Here is a 23780-nt window from a genome sequence, read left to right on the forward strand (position 1 = left end):
GACGTTTTAACGAAATTAAACTATCACCGCTCGAGAACCAATAAGTCAACAATTCCCGAATGTCAACAGCGACTGTATCGTTGATCCCGCTGCATCGGTGAGTACTAAAAAACTGCACGCCACCGAATCCAAAAATAAAACGAACAAACTATCAAAGCTACCACTGGGTAAAACCGATTCTGAGATGAAGCGCCGTCCACGTTGCTCCAAAAATTCCACACAGTCGAAAATCAAGTTTGACCGGCGGTGGCCACGCGGCCTCGAGCCCCTCGATCGTGCGAGAAGAGTGACGAGCACGAGGAGCTCGTGACGAAACACCGAGTTCCCAGGTAGTCAGGCCAGGGAATGTGGCGAAGCTGGTTCCGATAGGAGACGAAGGTGCCCCAGCTGCGTACCACATGGGCACATACCTGCAGGTATGCGTGCACCAACACCAGCCATCAAGGTGCATACACAGTGACTCCTGTGAGCGTCTCCCTCATTAAGAAACTCGACTGGTCCACGGCGTGGACGATGTTTTTCGCACACGGACAAAGTTCAACGCACACCATCGAACGAAAACGCGTCGAAGGGCAACGAATAAGGTCTGACGCTACGAATCGAGTCCCACGTGGTTTCTCTTCTATTTAATCTCGAGATTCTTATTCGCGGTCGCGCCTCGAACGCGCTACCTGAATTTCAAGCTTTTTTGTTTCTTCTATATCTTTTTCTCTTTTCTTTTTTTGTTTCTCTTCTTCTATCTCGTTTTTACGGCGAGGTATACCAGCAGGATTTGTTGGTTCATTTTCACTACGATGTTAAGTTACATGAGTGAAACGAACGATTACATCGCCAGAGGGCAACTGTACGTACATACGAGAAAAGGCGACTTCGCGGATTTATTAATGTATCGCGCGACGGAAGTTCGTAGAGTCGTATTACTCGAATGGGAGTCGCGCGTGCATATCGCACGTTTTTCACGTGAACTTGTGCCGCGCCTATTCACCGATATAAGCTTGTAGTTTATTCCGGTTCGTAATAGCCGTACAACCAGCGCTTTTCCACCCATGAATCGAATTATGAGCTCGCCACCGCTTGCATAATAGCCTTCACCGAGCTTTGTGCGCGACTTCGTTCAGCCCCTTAAATATTCGCGCTTCTTAATTAATTTCTTACCTCCGCTGATTTCAATTTTCCAAAAGACATCCATCCAAAAATCGTCCTGTAAATCTTGCATAAGGACAATCTTCGAAAGTTTCATTTCCATCCCACGTAAGAAAAAAAAAAGAAAAAGAAAAATCAAGAGAAAAATATAAAATACCCCTGGTCAGTTTTTCGTTAGAGTTTTATCTCCATACAGAAGAAAACAGGAAGTAACGAATTCAACGAGAGAGACGTCACGCAAAAACGGAAATTAATTTAAGGAAGAACTTCATACACGTTGCATCAACTTCTTTCGCCTGTTTCCCGTCGGTAAACAGATTTTTACGATCGAGAAACTGGAAAGCATTGTTTCCCTGTATAAGCTAATATTTCCTGTGAGAGACCCGGCGGCGACATCCGTAAAAAAGCTTAAATGTTCTTCATCCTCAAGTAAATCGTGCAGCACGAGCTGCGAGCATGTTCGCTACGAGCACGGAATTGTTTACGAGGGAGTTTAAGGGTTGACGAGAAGGGTGGTGGCGCATTATGCTAGGGCAAACGACAAACCACCGAGAACGAGAAGTTTCCTCGTTCCTCGCCAGTACTTCCGTGAAACAAGCCTTCCACGCGCGTAGCGTGCGTTCGCCTCTCGCTCTGCAGGTACCCAAGGACTCTGAGACTCGTCGTGTCGCCGTTGGAAAATTCAACGCGAATCTTAGGAATTTGAGCGCGGGACGGCGCGAGATTAGGAACTAGTCAAAAGTTTACAGGTTTACCTACCAAAATTGACGCAACTTCCTAAGCGAGCTTTTAACTGCGAGCTTCAAGTTTGCGAATTAACACGTTACCTCTCCGCAAACACGACCTATGAAACTTTGTCTCGTGTCCGGCGACACTCGTGCAAATAAACGTCTTGAGGAGGGCCGCTTTCAGAGAAAACGTTGTTGCTTAGATATGCAAACCGATGCACGTAGAGAACGATACATAGAAAGGGCATTTGGAGTATGTACTAGTGAACAAAAAACAGAAAGACACGAAAAAAGAACAGAGACGTTGAGACCGCCGGTGTCGATGCTTGAGAAAATTCTGAGCAAAACTTTCGCCATAGTCTCCTGAGAAAGGATTTCGTTTGTCTCGCTTTCTCATTGTAACGCTCAGGTTTCTCGCTGCGAAAGTTCTACGAACTCGCAACACCAATAGCTGGAAACTTCGCGCTACCTTTTTACTAATTAGGTAACAAAATATATTTCCTCTCTTGCCAGCTGCAGACGTTGAAATGCTGTAGTCGTCGAAAGACGACTGTGAATCATGGGTGTCGTATTCTAGACAAAAGCGACTACATCGATGATGTGATTTCGTCGAGACAAACGCAGCCTCGAATACAGAAACACGTCAAACGGCGTCAATTTTCAATAATCTTTTATCCGTGCTTAGCATCGTTGGTTTCGACGTTTCAACGTTTCCCTGTCGGACTAGGCACGATTCGAGGAATTCCTCGGTCAGACAGGGAGGATATAGTACATAGACTTTGCCAACACTGGCGAGAACGAGCCGATGTTGCGTGAATCGTGTTGTTCGCGGCGTTAATGCAGAATTCACGTCGGCAGCTGCACACGACAATCTAGCTGCGTAGTTCGAGAGAACGTTAACTGGCCCATTGCGCGGCGCGTCGCGAATGCAAACGCGCTCGCCGAGAATTCTCGAACCGCGTTAAAGCACGCCGGAAGCCAGAGGAATGGGTCAACCGTAGCTGAAGTTGAAAATTTCGACTACCGCTTCGCTTCAAAAATAGTTATTATATTATAGAAAAATAGTTATTATATTATAAACGCTATGCGTTTATTCTACAAAGCGATCGCGAACATTTTTCCGGAAAATCATACGTACTCGTCGACAAAAAACATCGACGAATGTTATTAGTCTCTGAAAATTCCAGATTTTATTCCGCAAACGAAGATAATCGCGTAACTAAATTACAGAAATGAAGGTAGAAAATTAGAAGTACGAATTAACAACTCCGAGGAACCATACCATGGCGAATTTTTCCGGATAATTATTCGAAAAGTTTCGCGATGCTGTTTCTGAAAAGCTACCTGATCCACTCGCCGTTATTATCATCAAAACGCGAAATGTCGAGGAGCACCGACCATCGAAAACGTGTAATTTCTAGATAAGTGTGGTTTCGCCCGTAAAATTACAGGGGACGGTTCAGTCAGTGACGTGTATTTTCTGCAACCGGTTTCCGGATGCGATTCCAAGCCTTTTCGGTCCACCGAGGGTCGCGTATTACCGTGACTGAAACGAACGGCCATCGTGAAACCTCGATGTTTGCTTGTCTCATGAACGTTTTAGCACTGCTAACCTCGAATCTTTATGTTGATCGACGTCTTGGTGCAGGTCGAATAGGAAAATAACTACGACCCATTAGATCCGCTACGTTTTTCCTTCCGTCTAGGAAACCGTTACGAGGTCGCGCAATTGCGATTCGGTTTTATAGCTCGAATTTCAAGACTCGTCAGATATCTTCGCTTGAAGAACGCGTTGCGGCCGCTTTACCGCGTCACAGTGACACTGGTATCGCTTAATGTCTCGATACGTCTGATGATTATACAGAACTGGTCTCTGTCGTGTTCGTGGTAGGAAAAGACGCGAAGTCAAAGACTAGAGTGACTCAATGATAACGATGGAATTGAAGTAGGTGCGGTGTTCGTGTATTTAAAGTGGAGCACAGGCGCAAAAAGCGCTGTTGAGCAGGAAACGAACGATGGAATTATTGCGAGCGGAAACTGCTCTTCGAGGCCAAACCTCCAGAGGTCGGGTTCGCTCTACAGCATACTTTAACGATACTTTACGATGCCCTTTCCGTTTCGTGATGGAACGTTCCGAAGACCACCGCGATAATTGTTCGGTTACCGAGAAGGAGAACAAGAAGAAACAGAGAATAACCGCGAGGCTGAACTAAATCGATAGACTGTTCATCAAGCGGTATAAATATTGTAACATTTATTTCTCTCGAGAGAGGAATGACCGTAAATGGCAGAGAAATGTAAACCAGTCCGGTGGAATTACTGGTTAAATTTCACAAAAGCCGCGTGTTCTCCATAGCCCGCGGCAGGTAACGCGTCGAATTCCTCCGTGGCGAACAACGATGAAGGAACGCCAATAAACTACAATCCCGCAATAAATAACTAACCGACGATATAGTTGATTTCCGTGCAACTCCGTCGCGTTAACCAGCTTGCATTAGAGTTCGTTGAAACTATTCCCGGTACGGAAACCAAAAGGCAGAAAAGCGGCTAGCCAACGACTTTCCCCGACAGTTGTTTGGAAATTTCCTGTAGAAACCAAACGGATGGTGCTCAATACACGCGGATACGTAAGGGCTGACGACCTGGTTGAAAATAGGGGTGCGTGTGCATACAGGGCAGAAACTCCTAAACTGCCTTAAATTCCTTGCCTTTGTCCCCTGTGTAGGCGGCTTTTCGAGTGGCTATATTTTAACGCAGGATCGGAACAATAAGCCGGTCGACGAGCAGAGAGCCCAGAAAAATTGCATGGCAAGGGCGGGAGATGCAGGGGATGAAAAATCGGAATGTCAGAGAGAAGGAGAGAGGATACGGTAAGACAAAGACGCAGCAGGCCAGCCACTAAGGATATATTCATGGTGTTCCGCCTTTTGTCCCCGTGATCATATTGTGCGCTTGGATCCTGTACCGAACGGAGCACCAGATGTGCGCCATTGCACAGCCAATGCAACGTAGCGTTCATCGGCTCTGCTAATTTCGCGAATACGACCAGAGAACACGGGGGAACGTAGCTTTGCAATAGTAATCGCCATACAGCGCTCCAAATGAAGTTACATACTTATTCACGCTTATGTATGGAACGGTGTAAAATTAAATTTGAGGAGAATATATTGATGTCAACAAGGGAAGAACTATACAATCGCTATACACTAGCGTCGTTTGTGAGATAGCAAGCGATCTTTCATCGGTCGTTTCTTCTCTTGTGTATAAAATACAAATTTTATCTAATTTCATAAATCATTCTACATACGTAATAGAGAAATACGGCGGAAGTTCTTCTACTTCTATAATTTTCTATCATTCGTGTAGAATCTTCTTGGAAGTCTATACGGATAATTATTTGTAAATTAAAAGTGAAACCAGTTTCAAGGGCGAAATAGACGTACAGTATGCGATGCATAGACACGCGGTTGCGTGCAAAGGAACGCCAAGTTGATACGGCCCTGTGCACGCTAGCCGCGTGTACTCGCGGTATTTATCATTCGAACGTGACTTACCTTTACGGACGACGACGTAGAGAAGGAGGTAACAGCCTCTGCGACTCATCCTGATGCGTTTCCGGGAGAAAGGGCCGAGAACAGGGGTTTATTGGTCACGGATACGATCCAATGTGTGCAAGCTCGACGATATCTCGATCTACAAACACACGGTGACCATTGTTAGAGAAGAAAAAAACATTGGCGATCAGAGCGCCAACAAGTCGAGAACAGACGAGATTATTCGCATTCGAGCGAACATTTCGCAATGATTTCACTTGCAAAAACGGCATCTTTGATCAAAAGCAGAATAGAGTCAAGGCTAATTCGAGGCAACGAGTGACTCCGCTGCACCAGTTAAATGGTTACACTGTTGGATTTTTATGGTTAGGATTCAAGTCAGACTGATTTTTTTCTAGATTGCCGAGAGGATTGCTACGTAACGTAGAATATTACCTTTTATGCGTCGAGCTGTTAGTTGTGTCGCATTCGGAATGAAATTCACGCAAATTCACTGTATCACAAACACGATGTTCCATCACGACGCGCGCGCTTTACAAAATCGTCGCCTTCACTAGTGGCCACCAGAGCGCCAATATTGTTCTAGCCAATCAAATCGATTATATCATAGATGAGGTTCGTTTTAGATAAATCAACCAATTAACGTGTTTCTTCTCCGACAATTCAAAGTATCGTCGGGTGCCATCTTATTGTTAGTGTCATTTTTGTATTTATTGACACGTCACGAGCCGCGATCTGGAGTAACGTTACGATATCGTTTGTGGTTAGAATAAAATTAAAATGAACTTGGATTTGAATTTAGAACTTTACAAATTTCAATGATATTCGTGCTAGTGATAAAATATCTTTTCTGAAGCTGAGAATACATTCAAAGAGTATTTCGTTATGTGTAACGAATAACGACAAACTTCATATTCTACACTGTACAACCATAGGTAAACCGTACAATCGCAGATATGCCATGCAACTGAGGATAAGCCGCATAGAAGGGTAAGTCAATTTAATTCTTCATTATTAAATGAAAAAACAATCGTCCCAAAAAGTTCTCTTTTACGAAACGGAAGGATACCATTGCCCTTTTAAAACAACATGAAAACAAGGGATTCACTTTCATCTCAAAAGCTTCCTATCGTTTCAAAAATACCAACACCCATCGTTTCCGGTGACCCGAAATGGCAAATCCATCTACCCTACACTACTAGAAATACCACGTTTATTTGTTTTTCTTTGGAAGCTCGTCGAGTAGGCAGCTTCGCGGTAGCTTCCATTCCTAACCTCTAGGCGTTGCTCGATACTATCGAGAGGAACATAAATATTTAGCGTGTGCTCCATATGACACAGCTGGAAGGGAAGAAAATTCTCGAGACTTCCCTATCATATAACATGTAACCTTGAACTTTGCATTACAAGTATCGTAGCATTAATCATTTCGCTCTGTCCATGCAAGTGGCCGTAATGACCTATCTGTTCAAGAAATTGCTCCGCGTGAAACTCAATTACAATGTTGATCGTACATATGAACGTATAGTTAGTTAAATTACATCTTCCAAAGCAAAGAGGAAAATGTTTTCACGTATCGTGTAGGCGAAAGTAATAACGAGAATATAATGCTCTTTCTCGCTGTCGAGTCAGCTGGACGCTCGTTAGAATAGCATTTAAATAAGGACACGGGTCCCGCGGTGATCAGGTATCGTGGTAATTGGTAGAAAAGCTGCCTGACCCGGAAGCCGCGATCTCTTATCTTGCTCGTCTTGACATTTCGAACGCCCCGTAAGCAGAAAATGCTTCACGAAAAGAAATGCATACGCCGCGCTTTGAGAGGGCCGACATGACGACCATTGTTCCGTTTTGCACACTCGTTCCCTCAAGCTCCTCTATGGTCAGTCGAGTATAGTCAATCTGGAGTAGCCCGAGGCTACCGAATTACAATGGAGAAAGAACCGCCTTTCTCCGGCCGTAGTCGACCACAAACAGACATCCAAGTCGGGCACAGGTGCATGCAGATAACCGAACCTGTACAATGTGCAGCACACAACCGCTAGAACTTATGTAGTTCCCCTTTTTCCTCAGCCACACACGTCGTTATCTTAAAAGCGTACTCGTTATACGGCCAAACTTCCAGGAATCTAAGAAATTTCAAGCGGTAGAACATAAAACAAGTCGATAGGGTGTGAAGCAATGTTTTTTTTTTTTGGCAAATGAATCAACGCGTATTCACATGTACGTGTTTACGAGGCAAACGTGGCGTAAGTAGTAGTAACTTTACGGCAGAAAAATGTAATTAGGAAGTAACTCGGAGACATGAACGAATAACAAAGAATTAATAAATTCATCTAGCGCCCGCGGCTGTATGGAGCCATGCGGGGGAACAATAAACAGGAGCATATTTGCGCGGAAAAATATTTGCAATGTAAATTTCGCATGCGCAACGCTGTCCGCGGTAATATAGCTAAAAAATACGAGCTACGAGAAAAGTTGGACTAACAAAACGTGATGTTGAGCGCTTTTATTTTAAAGCAATACGCTGTAGGTGGTGGAGCGTTTTCCTCTTAACAAAAAATCGTTCTGTTTGTGCATGCACGTATTGGAAATTATTAACAATTGGCCCAATGCATTGAAAGATAAGTTGGTAATTATTTATTTGGGAAATATTCGGGACAAGCTGGGAAAATGCAATTCAGTTAAATATGAAAAAATGTATTGGGAACGGCATTTGAAAAGGATAGCCAATCAAATAAATAAAGGACGAAACTCGATGAAATTTCACATTTTCATTCTGATGTATTTTACATGACGTATGTAATAAAATATTAACAGTTCGTCAACGATGACAGAGACGCATTGCACTGGCCACCGGTTTACTCAACGGAAGTATCCTGTATCGGTTGTACCATTAAGCAAATATGATTCACAGACGAAATGAAGTTAAACGCGGTTGACGAACAATGTTGAAAGGATAACAACCGACGTCTGCTTTGTCGTTCGAATAACAATGTCCCCTTGTAAAATCCTGGTTATGTGGATGCGACGAGGAACGAAAATAAACGAGACCGAGGAATGGAGATCCTGTGTCGAGCGGACGTTGAGATGTGTGCAATGGTTCGATGTATGAAGGTGGTAGCCATGGCTACCTGTCGCCGAGAAATTGCACGTTTATGCAGATGTTCCAGACACCGGAAAAAAGAGCGACGTGGAAAGGATGCCGCGAATCGGAATGCGGCATGGTTTTATCGATTCCTTCCGACACCCGACAATCGACCAGTCCTGTCATGTAAAATGAAAACCACCCGACACCGGGTGAGGGAGGCAGCAGTAAAATATTTCTTTGCCTCTTCGCGATATCAAAGAACTCCTTTAAGTATGGATTTTAAAATATCTTTCGATACTGTTTGCTCTTTCGTATCTTTCCCTTCTCTTCTCTCTTCTTTTTCGTTTGATTTTCAGAAAAAAATTAGCTAAACCGATAAAACGTAAGAGCTAATCGTAAAACAAGCACGAGACCTTTTTTTATAGAAGTGCTCCCGAATGTAGTACGAAAATAGCGTTTTGTTTTTCCTCTTTGTGTACAAGTATAATTGACTCAAATTAACACAAACGAGTCGCTGGTATTGTTCGCCGATGCACGCCTACCGATTTGTTGTTCCGTGAAAAATTATCCGTTCAAAATAAAAAACAAAGAGTAGGCAATGAGAGGGAGAGAGAGAGAATGGTGAAGGATGAACAACGATAGGAACGGAGGGATGAGAAAATCAATCCGCGAACGCGGCCGAATTGTCCTCTACCGAGCGTGATTAGCGCGCGGTTTAGCCCTTGGCGTGGAACAGGCCAGATGAATCTCGCGACTAAAACACCCCCGACGTAACGAGCATTTATTTTTATTCGCCGTGACTAAGCGCGATGCACGAGAAATACGTGCATTCTGTATGAATATTTACATTCCGCCGTCCCGTATAAATAGTACTCAGCGGAAAAAATGGGTTAAAATGGGAACACATCTCCCCGCAATAGATATCAACCGGAAGCGTCCACAAATCCACTCTCCGCGTTCCGCATTGCGTTTAATTCTTATCGATCCTAGCAGGCCACATCGCATATTTCTCCCTAGATCGGTGAATTTCGACGTGTTCACATTGAGAACAGCCTACTAATGGTTTAACACTGGTTTTCATTGCTCGGATGAACTTTGATCCCTTAGGATTTGTTTCCTCTGAAAACGATAGTGTCCGTTAGAAAGTACGTCGTATAAAGATCGATCGATGCCTACTTTGTATTTGTTATAATTTTGCAATGATTCCTGAGATTTCTTCAACTCGTCTATTACGTATTTCGTGTCCTCTGCTTCCATTTGGGAATTTATACTGTCGCCGTACGTGCTGACGCATATCATCGCATGGGACTCGTTCTTTTCGGATCTCAGACTCGCCTAAATAGAATATTCATCGTGTACAAAGGAGAGACAGGATTTTATGAAATGTATTTCTATTACGTTCGATTGATCCGAGTTGGTAGGTTGATCAGAATATTCAGGTTTCTTGCAAGATAAATGAACCATCCCAAAGGGATAGATAAAGAAGAATGTCAAATTCAGAAAAAATTCTGCTGTCCTATGGAGAAACATGTCGCATTAGAATCTAATTTCCAAATGTGAAAAGTGTTTGAATTAAACTTAGGCTTCTTTGACTCACCTATTGCAAATCCTGACAGACTTTCGACCAGTGTCTGGATGCACAGGTTGCCTATATCGATTAAACACGACGCTCTTTGATTTTAGATCCTTTTCCAAATATTTTCTCATCTTGTGTGTCTCTAATAGAGTGTCCAATCCCCAACGACTTACGACTGGTATGCATAAGCCGATGATCCACTTAAAGAAACCTGATGAAAATTCTCGTTTGATTTTTGTAATCGAAAGATCAGATTGATCATTTATAGTACCCAGTAACAGCAAAAGTAGCAGCAAAACGATCAAGACCAAGCAAACAAGCGTAATAACGTCAGGCCAAATTGAAGAAGGCTCGACTTCGCTGTGCGTTCGGTTTCGACTATTGATAAAAAGTGGGCCTGGAAAACCAGTAGTTTGATAATGTTCCTTTGACACAGGCCGACAATCTTTTTTATCGTGGGCGTCGGACAAGCATGAGCATTTGCAGTGTCCCACGCAAGAGCAACGATCCATTTTTCGTACTTTTATCTCCCTCCATGCTACTGGCTCGTCGTAACGACTCAAGAGTATTACTGAAGATGAAAAATAAACGATTAAATAGATCTCTTTTTGTGATGATTTATTCATTTTGAACGAAAAAGATAATAAACCGTCAGAAAATTTCATAGACTAAGTCACGACATTTACCGGAGCAAGAGAATTCATTTAACGAGAGTCTGCCGGTGAGACTCAAAGCTACTTTACGATCACGATGGGACGAGATTGTCTTTGTCGCGCTCTCGGCGTTCAACCATGATACCGGAACTCCTTGTGGACAATCCGTAATCCGTGCTCGATAAGAGAACGAATAGGAGCCTTTGTTACTAATCAGCATCGTTATCACCGTGTAATTAATTGCGGTATTATCTACATGGACCTCGGTGAGTTGGACAGACGAGCTGAAATTTAATGAAAATTGTCTTCACCTTCATTAACCATGAAAATTAGTTTGCTCGCGCCAAGCTCGAGATATTTTAAAGGTAATGTGACATGTGATACGACAGAAAATGGAGGCCATTGTCATTCCGAGAAAATCTATATCCAAGTGGAAATGTTTCTGGGTCGTGTTCGACGCAAAGATTCGATCATTTTTTAAAAAATACTTGGGCAATAGGTGGCCAAAATTTCACTGGAAACATCTCCTAAAAACGATCATCACCTCTGGAACTCACCCGACTTTGGGAAGGGCATTGTAGTCGTCCTTGAGTTCGATGTCGATCACAGACACGTGCAGCGAATGGTACTCCAGAGCGAGGAACTGGTGGCTTCCGGTTCCGTTCACCTTGTATTTGATGGCTTCTCTCGGCACCCGAGCGAAATTGCTCAAGAAGTAGCAACCAGCCCGCCCAGACTCCCGTGCTTCCTACCAGCACGTGACATTAGATCGAACGTGTACCTTTCGATAACACCCGACAGTTTACGGAAATGTTCCGGCACCTCGGGAAATATTCCACCCACCCTTCCGTTTCTAATCCGTTAATAAACGAGGCCGCTTACATTTCTCGAAATCCATCGTAATGCATACGTTTCAAAAATGTATGTATGTCTCGTTAGTTCCGTTATAACTCGAAAAATAATCTCGTGTGTAATACGTAACCACATCGGCTGAAATGTTTCGCGTAACGCGGATAGTTTCACATAACGTTTCACGTGCAATAATATGAATCATGTTTATTTAGACGAAATTACGCGTACTTGCTATGCGCAGTTGCTACAATGAATTCACTCATGTACTGTCTCGCAGCTCATATAGTGTTTTATGAACGAATGCATTAAATTCGTGCATAATAAATTACATTAGCGCAGCAAATAATACGGTTTAAACTCCCCCTTACATGTCATAGTACAGTACATAATAGTGCATGTGAATTAGTCATTTGAAACAGTGCTGGTTAGATTTATTTCTCTTTTTCAACTCTATAACAGTTTAGTTATTCAACGATATTTGGATAGGACTGCAATAATAGGTACCCGAAGCATTCTAATTTTCAGTATTTTAATGAACTGGATGTGATGTATGTGTGTCATTTGTTAGATATCCAATCGAATATTTCGCAAGTACTACACAACAAACTAAGAATACGTAACGCTTAGGTATCTGTAAAATTGATATCGTAACTCTTTACGTGACAAGTAACTAGGGGCTAAAATTATTGGTAGAAAATAAAACGACAGTGGACAGGTTAATATTAATATTGCTTCGTTTATTGCGCTTGTCATACGTACGATGTCGTGTCTCCAGTAGTCCAATGGTTGATTTTTCAAACAGGTTCCACTGACACGTTCACACCGACCCGGTTGAGCAACGAATGCAGTGAATCCCACACCAGCTTTATCACACTCGTTTGCATCCTCGTTGATCTTGTCTGCCTGCACCACTAGGTACTCGCTTGACCATCCTGCACAATTTAACCAGGACTTTCTCTCGTACATTCTAATAACTAACCTGTTCGGTCTTTTTACGGTATTATTTTCAAAACCTTCAGCTTCTGAATACTTTGATCTTTTGCCAGAAAGCGTAGACGGTATCAGCAAGCGATCTCTCGTGGGATTTAAATTGTATTCGATCTTCGAAGTCGCTCTCACATCGTTATAGGTAAAGGTCACCGTATTCTCTTTATTTCGATAGTATTTATCGAAGGTACCCAATCTGATGAGATAAACGTCCTGTGTAGCGTGAATTTAATGACTCCAATATCTCAAACGTACTTCATCTCATTGTCGTTGATTAAATTTACCTTATGATCGAACCGTTTGTCAAGTCTTTCCACAAAATCGATCCATCAGACATAGCACGTTTCATGTAAATTTGAAGATGTATCTTATGGACTACTATAGGTTCTTCCAACTGATACACAGAGTACCTGAAAAATTTCTCACGTCATTTTACTCTTTTATTTCGACGAGAAGAGGCTAGGCGTCGAGGAAGAAAGAACATTTTGAAACGAACCATAGATCACTGAAACGTAGACAGTGGGCGGATTCTAAATATTTTAATGGATCTACGTTAGGAGGATGTCTGTGATCCGAGCAATCCTGGCCGCCTCGAATTTGCGGTTCTTTCAACCCATTTTCGCCAGACGATTTTCTTGTAGATTCCGTGTTTTTCGTCTCTCCTTCCTTCGCTGAAAATTCATCATGATTCCTCCATTTGATTCTATAATCTACATTCGAAGGTTGAATCTGCTCCTCTTCCGATAGCATAAGTAAATTCCTCTTGAAAGGCCACTTGCTCTTCGCCTTTTTCCTATTCCTTTTGTTCTTCTCCCTCTTTCCCTTCTTCGTCTTCCTCTTTCGCTTTCCCCGACGTTTCTTTTTCAGATGCTTCGCATCCTTCTTTTTGCCACGATTCTCATGTTCCCGTTTCTGATTTGCCGAACGTGTATTACGTACAGCCGTATCCCTTTTTTCCTTTACACTCGATTTATTTCCGCAAACATCGTTGTCCTTTTTCGACGTCTTTTTCCCGCTCTCGAGATTCGATTCGAGGAATTGGTCATCGACGTTCTTACCCACGTTCTGCGGGAAAGATTCCTCCTTCGTTGGTGTTTCTTCTTGTATATTGGCCAAGTCGGCCGGGTTCTTATCAACCTCCAAATTCGTCTCGAATTCCTGTTCATTCGACCGATCTTTCCATTCGCTCGCCACCGGAGCATCTGCTGTACTCAGCAGATCATTTTTATCACCTAACAATTTTCGATCATTCAGTTTGTCAGAACGTTTGAACGGTACCTCGCGTTTCAGGTCATCGCCTCTTATTACAGAATCGATTATTTCCTTTATTAAGTTACGATTCTCCCCTCTCGAGTTATCTTCAATCTCAGAGTATTCCGACTCATCGTTATCCTCCGAAGATTGTGTACTGTCTTTGATGCGAGTTCCTTCTCCCATCACTACCACCGTTTCGGTAGTTGCTGTTCCTTGTTTGCTGTCCGGGGCCGAGAATTCTTTCAAACTCCAAAACGTACGATTGTCAGGAACTATGATAAACTTCTTCAAATGTATCAAAGTACGACCAGTCGTGTTGCTCGAATTCCCCGTATCGGCCACAAGTTTCTCCAACTTCCTCACAAAGTCCGAAATCGCCAACATATTCTTCTTCTCGATCGACTCCTTGCTATCTTCGTTGGCAACTATACCTTGGGGTAAATTCGGCGAAGCCTGAAGCGCTGATTCCGCCTCTAATTTTGGTTTTGGATAGGACATCTGCGCCTCTATAACGGTTTCGTTGGAACTAGTGAGCTTCGTTGTCGTTGCTACCGTTGTTGTTGTCGTCGTCGTTGCCGATTCCGCTGCTATCACTATCGGTGGTTTTGGATAGGACATCTGCGCCTCTATCACTGTTTCGTTTAAACTCGAAATTATGGTTGTCGTTTCTATCGCTGGTGACGTCACTGCTGACTTTGGCGTTTCTGTCGCTGGCTCTGTCGTATTCGAAGAATCTTCGATTTTAAGATCCTGAATACTGAGAACCGTATTTTTCACCATGGATCCTTGATATTTGTCAGGAACGATGGTAGTCTCGGCTAAATCAAACTTCAGCGTGGTACTATTCAATACGTAACAGCCTACTTTCTCTACATCCGCAGCAGCGTCTGTGTCCTCATTTTCGAAATTATTTTCTGGCAAATTAGACTGGTCTAAGGAAACCTGAGACGAATCGTCCAGCAATTCATCGCTTATCTTCTTCGAATTGGCTTCGTTCGAAATCAAGGCGACTCGATTTCGATCTTCCACGTTCAAAGACTCGTCTTGCTCAGCGCCAGCAAACTTCTCGCGTTCCTCCACTTCAGTTTCCTTTGGAACACACGTGGCTGATGCAAAGGATTCGGAATTCTTCTTCAAACGTTTAAGACTTCTCTTCCAGCTGCTGCTAACCTGCAACGATTGCTTCGACGATGTCGAGTCTTGTTTCGTTGGATCTTCGTTAGGTTCAATGGATTTCTTTTGCAAGTGGATCAGTTTTTGTCGAGGATCGTTTCTGTACCTGCCGGCATTTCGATTTCTAGCGCGCATCGTATCGAGGAAGTATTCTCTGGCTACCGATCGATCGTCGACTTGATCAAGAGGTGCGTTCAGAGACGATTCAACATCATAACCGTTGGGCAAAAAATTAGCATTGTCTGTTCCATCGGAAGCGAGTGTGTCCGACGCGTCAATAAAAGAATTCGCTGACTCTAATGGAAATCGATTGCCGTAGCTATTCGCTTTTCCATCGTAGATAAAGTCTTTCCTGAAAAATTCGGGGTCTGCGTTAAAACTGATGGACACCGGCCGACCGTACGCATCGCTCTCCAAATGAATTTTTCCAGTAAATGAAATGTCGAAATCTTTCCCATGTCCGTCCTCCTCGTTTTCAGCTTCGGCGTTCTCCAAATTTTCTTCTTCCATGGATCTCACCTGACCTTCGGTTCTTAGATCCTTCGGATATCTATCGAATTCATTGAGCAAACTGGAGCTATCGCTCACCTGATTGTAAGAATTATCGTTCTGCATATCGTCAGAAATCTTCGAATCATCGTCCGTTTCTTTTTCCAAAAGATCTCCCAATGCTGGATCTGAATCGTAATTTACACCTGCAGAACCTTCCACACTGTTATCGTCATCAGTCTGTTTTTCCTCCAAAAGTGTCCTGTCGTTTTCATCCATCTGTTCTCCGGGTAAGAAATAATCGTAATCACTCGACGACTCCTGCGAGGAAGGGAGCGATTGCTCCTTGTCGCCACCTTTATTTTTCTTCTCCCGTTTCAATGCAGACCTCGTGGCATCTCGTTTTTTCGTCTCCTTACGGTCTTTATCGCGAACCGATTTTAAACGCTTCCGGTGTTCAGACGCACCCTCATCGTACTCGATATCCGAATTATCATCCTTGATAAAATTGTCTTCGTCCTGCCGAATCTTCTTCTGATCCTTGTTAGATCTGTGGCCAGCCTTGCTCTTGTCGTGCTTCAGCCCCTGAACGGAGAGCAAACGTCTGCCTCTTCGATTCGTTTCCGCCTCGCAAATGACGTTCTTTGTTCCACGATCCCCGACATGGCGGACTCTGCCCTTCGTGCAAGGCGACAAGATCCTTCCTAGAACGCCATCAGTTGCTGGATTCAGAGAATCTTCCCTCAAGCTGTCTCCGTTCCTCGCGTTTTTATTCTTGCGCTGGCTGGAACTTTTACTGAAAAAAACACGGTCGTTGTTACTCTTCTGTTTGACAGTATACTCCAGTGATTCAGTCGTGACGAACCATGGATGATGGATCCATTTGATGTCAGACGAATCAGGAATTTCACTATCGGACGCAGGTTCCCTGTTTCCCCTTACGTCTCTAGAACCGTCTACATTCTCGTTTGCAATTTTCACTTCATTTTGTCCAGCTGATGGATATTTCTTCGAGGACAGCCTATCTCTTATTCTTTCTCCAGCTTCACCCGGATCTTCGACTTGCACTTGTACGTAATTCCGCTGTTCACGAGAGAAGCTGCTAGTCACACCCAACCTTTCCTTCACGACGTTCATGTTGGCCGCCTTAAATGAAAATTTCATCGCGGTATCCGCTCGCGTCGATCGCTTTTTCCCGCCGTGATCGATCGGATTATCTTTGTACACTCTTCCGTCGAGCTTGTCTGTCTCGTGAAACGCCTTTAAATCCTGCTTTTTAATCATCGGAGCCGTAGTGCGTTTTACTTTCTTCTTTCGATCGTTTATCCACTTCTTTCTCATTTTGGACGGTTCCACGTTTCGGGAGATCGACTGCAGATCGACGAATGCCGGTTGAGGTGTCGGCACGGAAACCATTGGCGTCTCGTCGGGGAAGGTTACTCCCTCGATGGAAACCTCTTTATGAAACTCAGCGCCTCCAGGTGAAGTTGGCGGCGCGCTTTCTGTGGGTTTGACCACAGGTCGAAATGTTTGGTCCGTGATTTTGGTCATCCCGACTGAAGTGGTCGTTTCTTCGGTCGTATTTGTCGTCGTTGACTCCTTCAGCATGATCGTCGTGGTCTCATTGACCGTCGATGTCCTGTTAATCGTTGGTTTCAGCTGTTGAAATGCCTTCTCAATGTTTTTTTTTAGACCACCCAGTCTGTCGATTAATTTTGGAGACTTGGTGCCAAATTCGGGAGTTTCCGTAGAGATTGTACTTCGTAAAGATTCGGTAAGCGAGCCGGTAGCAATTTTGAAAAGGTCTACCACAATCAACGCTTGTGTCAAGTCGGATGTTTCGCTTGTAAATGACGTGGGATTCAATAGCAGCGTATCATCGTCGTTAGAGTCAATATTGTCAACGTACTCTGGCGCGAACATGTTGGATACAACTTGATTCTGTTCCTTCATCATGGATGAACCCATCGGTGGTGGGATCACAAGCTCGGGACTGGAAGTTGTACTCTTGTAATTGTCGAGCAACTGGTCAGGATTATTCGCAAACAGATTATCCTTTTGATTTGCTTGTACTAGTTCGTCCGATGCTTCGTCTTGAGAACCTACGTAAGAACCCTGATTCATGTTAAATTTATTGTTGTAAGAAGAAGTCTTTTTGCGCAATTCATCCATTTTTTCATTCAGGATAGCTTGTACAATCTGCTTTCCGTTGACAGTTTGGTCAATTTGTAGAGGCGAGAGAGCATTTTTATTTTTATCGGAGTCATCTATTCTTTCATTGAGAATTATAGCCTCCGTTCGATCGGGAATTTCGTCAATTTGTCGATACGGAAGCGCATCCTCTACCTCTTCAATTTTATTTCCCTGTTCACCAACGTTAGTTGAAATCATCTCTTTCTCATGCACAGGATTAACGCTCACCGTGTTGCCTTTCTTCTCTGTTAGAATTGGTTTTGATCCCATCGTATCCTCTTTAAGGACGTCGCTTATGCGACTGAATTTGTCCTCGATCTGTTTATCCACGCTGTCCTGCTGACTAGTTTCGTCCCATGAAAACGAGTCGTCGCCCATCTTTTTCCCTTCTTTGCCCTTTCCATTTGTTATTTCTGACTTTTCATCGTTGGCCAATTTATCCGACCTTGATTTCCCGTCAGTGCCTCCCTTCAGGTCCCGGGCAACGTCTATATAGACTCGCACAACGTGACCGGGTTTCCGATTCGCCGTCACGAGTTCTTTGTCATCATCGGCCTTTTTGCTTCTCTTTCGTCGACCTCGGCTCCGGGACAAGTCATTGAATCTCTTCGATCTGTACCGCGCTGACCGCCAGTTTTTCCAATTTCGAAGCTGTCTGCGCGATCGTCGGAAATTTGTCCTGCTCCCATAACCCGTAACATCCTGTTTCTTCAGCTTTTTTCCTTCCCGATGGTCGTAGCTATTTCTGCACGATAAGTCCTTCAAGGTTCTCTTCTGCGGAGTGTAATTTTTTATCCTTTCCTCTTTCGGATGCTTCTTTTCACGCGCAGAAAAATCCTCCTTTCGCAAGGCGTTTCCACCTTTCGCGACCGTGTTCGAAACCAGCTTTCGCCTGTCTCCAGCAAAAGTTTCGCTGCAACTTGCGTCCTTCTTGTTACCGTTAGATTGAAAGGATCCGGACCTCTCTCGTTTCTTGTTAAAAGTCCCGAGTCTGGTCTCTCGCGACGTGGATGTATTTCCCATTACTCTATTTAAATTACCCTTCCCGATTTCCTTCGTTCGAGCTGGCCACGCCACAGGAGACCCATTGCTATTCAATACACCTGTCGACAAATTTTTTAAAGGCTCGTTTAAATGCATAGAAGGTCGAATCGCGAGCGAATCGATTGTCGACGTAACGGGAAACATTTTGTTCCTCTTCTTGCCCGACTTCAGAGGCGGACCTTTATTTCCATACGAGGATTGTGCCCGGCATTTCTTTCGTTCAGTCTTCTCAACGTCCTTCCCGCCATTAACCTCCATCGACTGCATTTCCGGCAGCAATTTTTTTCTCCACTCGTATTTCGTCGAAAGGCGAAATTGTGATCCCGAACAAGCTTCGTCGTGTATCGAATTTACACATTTATTTGGCTCGCTCACGAATGGATTTTTCGAACGTTCCCCTTCCTCTCGCGATAGCTTTTTGGCTTCCGCCTTCGAGCTGATCGAGTGGAATTCGCGATTGCTCGTTCCCTTTCCATCGCGCGAAACCTCGCACTGGTTCCTTCTATCTTCGCTCGTGGATTCTGAATTTTTTATACCTGTCGTCGATCCACCGCGTTTCGAGTTTCGCTCGCCCGCTACTCTTCCGCTTTTCGCCTCGAAGACTACGTTCGTCTGCGTCGACGCTCGATCTCGTTCAACGTCGACGCCCGACGCTACTTTATCTCTGCTTGGCGGCCTTCCAGCCACCATTTCCGGAGACAGGAACAAGCTCCACGTCGACGAAACTTCACCTTGCTTTCCTTTGTATCTTTCTCTCGCAATCGACTTGGTCGCGCCAGAATTCAAAGCCTCGTTCTTCCTCGACTCGCGCGATTCCTCGTGATTCTCTGTTCCTTTATTTACGCACGCCTCTTTCGATAAAACTTGATTGGATTTATGACAAGTTTCAGGTTCGAAAACGTAGGATTTGGGTGTCTGGTTGGCAAACAGATTCGCGTGTAGCGTGGCCGATTTCTTCCCGGACCGAGCTTCATCCCCTTTAGCCTGGCTTCGTGCCACCGAATTATCGTTCGAACTCGAGCACTTGCTTCCCGTCCGTAACCTGTTGCAAGGTTTGTTTATAGTATGGTTGTAGGTTGACTTGGCCTTGCCATCCGAACTTTTGTTCCAACCTCCGTATTGACGTCTGCCGCTTGCCTCCGAGTCGCAGGAACAACAGAAACCCTGCAATCGTTTCGTATCGTTAGCTACGATCGTTGAATATTCCTTGAAGAAAACAATCTCCCTGCATCTTTACATTTAGTCCTCGATCATTGTTATTCGTGCATGGAAAACGTATAATATCTTTTTCGAATTTTAAGAAAAATTCTGAAACTTTCTAAGTGAAATAAAGTTGCGAAATTAGCAGTTCAAAGCGTAATCGACAGAGGCAATGCACAATTTTATTTTTGAATACAACTTTGAGAAAGAATTTATGCATAAAGTTTACCTGACTAAATGGGACAGGTTTTCCACGCATAAAGCTTCGACCACAAGTTGGCTGCTCGGAATCTACATCGCACCCCGTGTAATTCGGGCTCCGGTTGTTAATCACTTCTTCTCTCGCCTCTGCGTTAACAACCTTGTTCAAAGTCGCGCGATCAATACGACTGTCCGCGAGATCTTGCCGACTACTCTGCTGGTATTTCTACCAACAATGGCTAAAAGGCTCCGCAGAACGTTGTTCAATTATTATTTATCATAATCTGATAAGAAATCGACAAGTTCTTCGCACGGCACGATAAATTACCAGCAGAGTTATCAGCCGTAAACTACGTTATCTTTGCGTGGAAAATTAGGCTACTCAACTCTCTTGATACTCACACTTTGGAATTTCAACCCGTACAATTGTAACACGGTTTCTTGACGAACTTTGATCACGTAGGGATTTTGCAGTGGAATTTTTTTCATCGTTATGGAGTCCAGCACGTGATCGATTACTATGAATTTCTCTTCAATTTCAGTCTAATAACAGTATTCCGTTATTAGAAAATGTTAATACGTAGTTCATGATATCGTATAATATTTAATTGTTTTAATTTTTTAGAACATTAGTAAAAAGAAGAAAGTACTACTAAAAATGTAGTATCCTCAAAAATTCTATAAAGATCGATAAGCAGAACACCTTGCCGATATTGTTGAATCTCATGCTGATAACGATGTTCCTGATGCAGTTTGTTATCGTCCCTCGATCCTGTTCCTCGTCGTACCTACGTTTTCCACGAACGTGAAGATCATCCCCTAACGTTCTACGGAAGAAAAACCAAAAATCGATTCTGCCAGTCGCTTGAAATCCATCGAACTCTACTCTAATTATTCTATATTCTATTCTTTCCGTTCCGATAACTATATCACGCGACATTCACATTAATAATGCAAAAGTCAAGTAAAAACTTATTGTACTTCTCCTGTGTAAATGCGGAGCAACGGGAAACCGCGGCTCTGATCTCGATCGCCGGTCGATTCCATTCCTCCGAATCTTCGTCGATGTGTTCGCGACTTGTGAACCGAGACGGGCAGTCAGGATTTCTTGAGGGATGAAACCGAGGAACGTATTCGAATTGCGACACATAGGAGGAGCGGGTCGTGCTCATTCTGGGATAAGAGACGAGTGTCATCTGCACAGATCGATCGCGAAATGAATAAAGGAATTTCCCGGACGAGACTTCGGTTATCTATTCTCGAAAGTGTATTCGACAGTCGACGCGTTTATCGGATTACCCAAAGGATCAGGAGATGCCAGACAGCCAGTGACATGTTAGATTATCTGCCAGGGAACTCATCCTCGGCTACAGGCGCGCAGCCTCAAATTTCTCGTCATGTAAGAATTTTCCACGCGTGCAAGAATGAAACTGGATGGAAATTTCTTTCTACTTTTTTCTTCAAACAGCGATATCTCCTGACAGTTTCCGATTCGGATCGATTACGTTTTACTTGGATGTTCCGTGAGGTTAGAAGCAGAGGAACGTCGAGACACTCGTCTGTTTCCCGATCGATAGGGAAATCGAACGTTAACGTCACTTTGTTCTATATTCAGGAAATCATTATACTTGTAAATATATTACAATGTCAGTTGTATATAAACCATATTTATTTGCCATATCAGCTATCAGCCATTTACATTTACAACGGTGTTTGAATAACGTGACTTTATGCTTTCGATTCGACGAGGGACATCCGAGCGCCGTCCACGACAGCTCTTCTTCCTCTTACGATCCGTTAAATTATCGTTGAACCAATAGAATTTTTCCTACGATCAAGATCATCGAGAAGACGCGCGTCGAACCGTCCCTCGAGTTGCTTAAGTACTGCTTAAGAATATCACAGATCGCGATTCTTGCGTAAACGCACTAAAATTGTAACAACCTTCGCTAGCCGTCGGCTCGCGACAATCGGATCTCCTTTCTGGAAATCCTTTTCGCCGCACGATTGGTTCTTTTCGCTCGAATGCGAACCATTGTGTCTCCGTTTCGACGACCAAGGGGAATTACGAGCACCACGACGAACAGCTCACCAATTTATGTCTCACAAGCTCGTTGATAAAACCAAGTGGGAAACCCACTGGGAAACAATCGCTCGACGAGAGTAAACGAAACCTGTGTACCTACCGTACGAGTATTTTGTGCAAGGAACATTTAGAAAGGGAAACGTGAAACGTGCGACGTTTCTCGAATTGTAAAGGAATCGTTGCAAATTTGTGGATATCTCTTATTTCTAAGGTGTTGATAAAAAAGTTCTGCAGATTCATAGGGATTAAAATGTGTAAGATAAGAAGATCGAAAGGAGAAAGTAGAGTTTGGTGTGTAGATGCTGTCGTCGATTCGCCGAGGGAAGAGTGAGCTGCTCGCCTGCAGCGACTAGACTCAACTGAAAGCTGAATTTCCATCGAGAACCGAGCGAAACGGTGTCACGAATAAAAAGCGAAGCGTTAATCGAAATTTGTGTCCGTACGGAGAAAAACCGAACGAAACAGGTGAATAGAAGCGCGCGCTAACCAGTTTGATCTCTCTAAGCCTTCGTAGAACCAGCGTAAGGCGAACTATCCGCGACGAGAGATTTTCCAGCCAATCTATTTTTGAAACGATACAACACGGACAGCTCCTTTACGCAAACTCCATTTACGTTAAGTTAACTAAACTAAACCGAAAAGGATCATCAGGGGATACGTTATTTACAGGCTTTACAGACTAACAAGAGCGAAGACAATCGGTGCGCGAGAAACTAAACGATTCGCTTCGTAAATGTTTTCAGTTCGCGTTTGTTAAGCCGTTTGCACGACACGGTCTGATCGACGAGATTTCTCTCGCAAAGTACTTGCACTTCGCGTTCCATCGAGGCCTAGTCTCGATCCTCCGAGAGTCACTTTCAACTATACTCGTTACTCGAGAGATTCTAGAAATTGTTCGTTAGCTTTTCTCAATTTTTAACTCGAATAGAGATGCGAGTCAGAGATATAGCTCGCCTTTCCTACAAAGTTGCGCGTTGATCACGTGTTCACGTGACTACAACGTGGCCGTATACTTTTATTCTTGTTTATCGAGAAACTCTGATCTCGCTAATAAACGACATGCTTTGTTAATTCCATTAGCAAACTTGCCGGTTCTCTACTCGCCTTGTCGCAAACTGAACGATCGAAGCGCTTTTTGTAAATTTACTTATTCTGCGTGTGTACGTGTACATCTTTATTAGTTTCCTTTTTATTCGTATTTTGCTCGTGTGTATCACACTCTCGTCTGTTCCGCCGTACAATTTATTGCTTTCACTATAATAAATCTAAGGTCCTCTAAAGCGTCATAGGGAGAGATATTAACATTAATGGCGCGTTTAAACGAGATTACTTTGACGACCGTACCGAAGATCGACATCTCCTCGGTTGGCCGTTCTTTAGACTCTGAAAACGCTGTAACAAGCTTATCTATCGGTCGATCCTCCGTCATCGCGAATCGCATCTTCCCAGCGTAATACTCGTCCAACTCTCGATGCATCCTTCCACTTCGATTCTTCAATTTTCCGGATAGAATTCCTACGAAATATCGATCCACGTAGTTGGCGATAAAACTCTAATCA

At 43.7% G+C, this 23780-nt stretch overlaps 1 protein-coding gene across 2 annotated transcripts in view; it reads right to left on the reverse strand.

The window, feature by feature from the left end:
• Nucleotides 1–21786: 21786 nt before the first annotated feature.
• Nucleotides 21787–23780, reverse strand: part of LOC100644013 (neprilysin-1) — a 74222-nt gene continuing 72228 nt past the window's right edge. For both annotated transcript variants that reach the window (XM_020863260.2, XM_020863259.2), the window contains one exon: nucleotides 21787–23736. The gene's annotated coding sequence lies outside the window, so the exon portion shown is untranslated. The remainder of the gene's footprint in view (nucleotides 23737–23780) is intronic.

This window comes from Bombus terrestris, chromosome 5 (genome assembly GCF_910591885.1).
Source record: "Bombus terrestris chromosome 5, iyBomTerr1.2, whole genome shotgun sequence".
Classification (NCBI taxonomy): domain Eukaryota; kingdom Metazoa; phylum Arthropoda; class Insecta; order Hymenoptera; family Apidae; genus Bombus; species Bombus terrestris.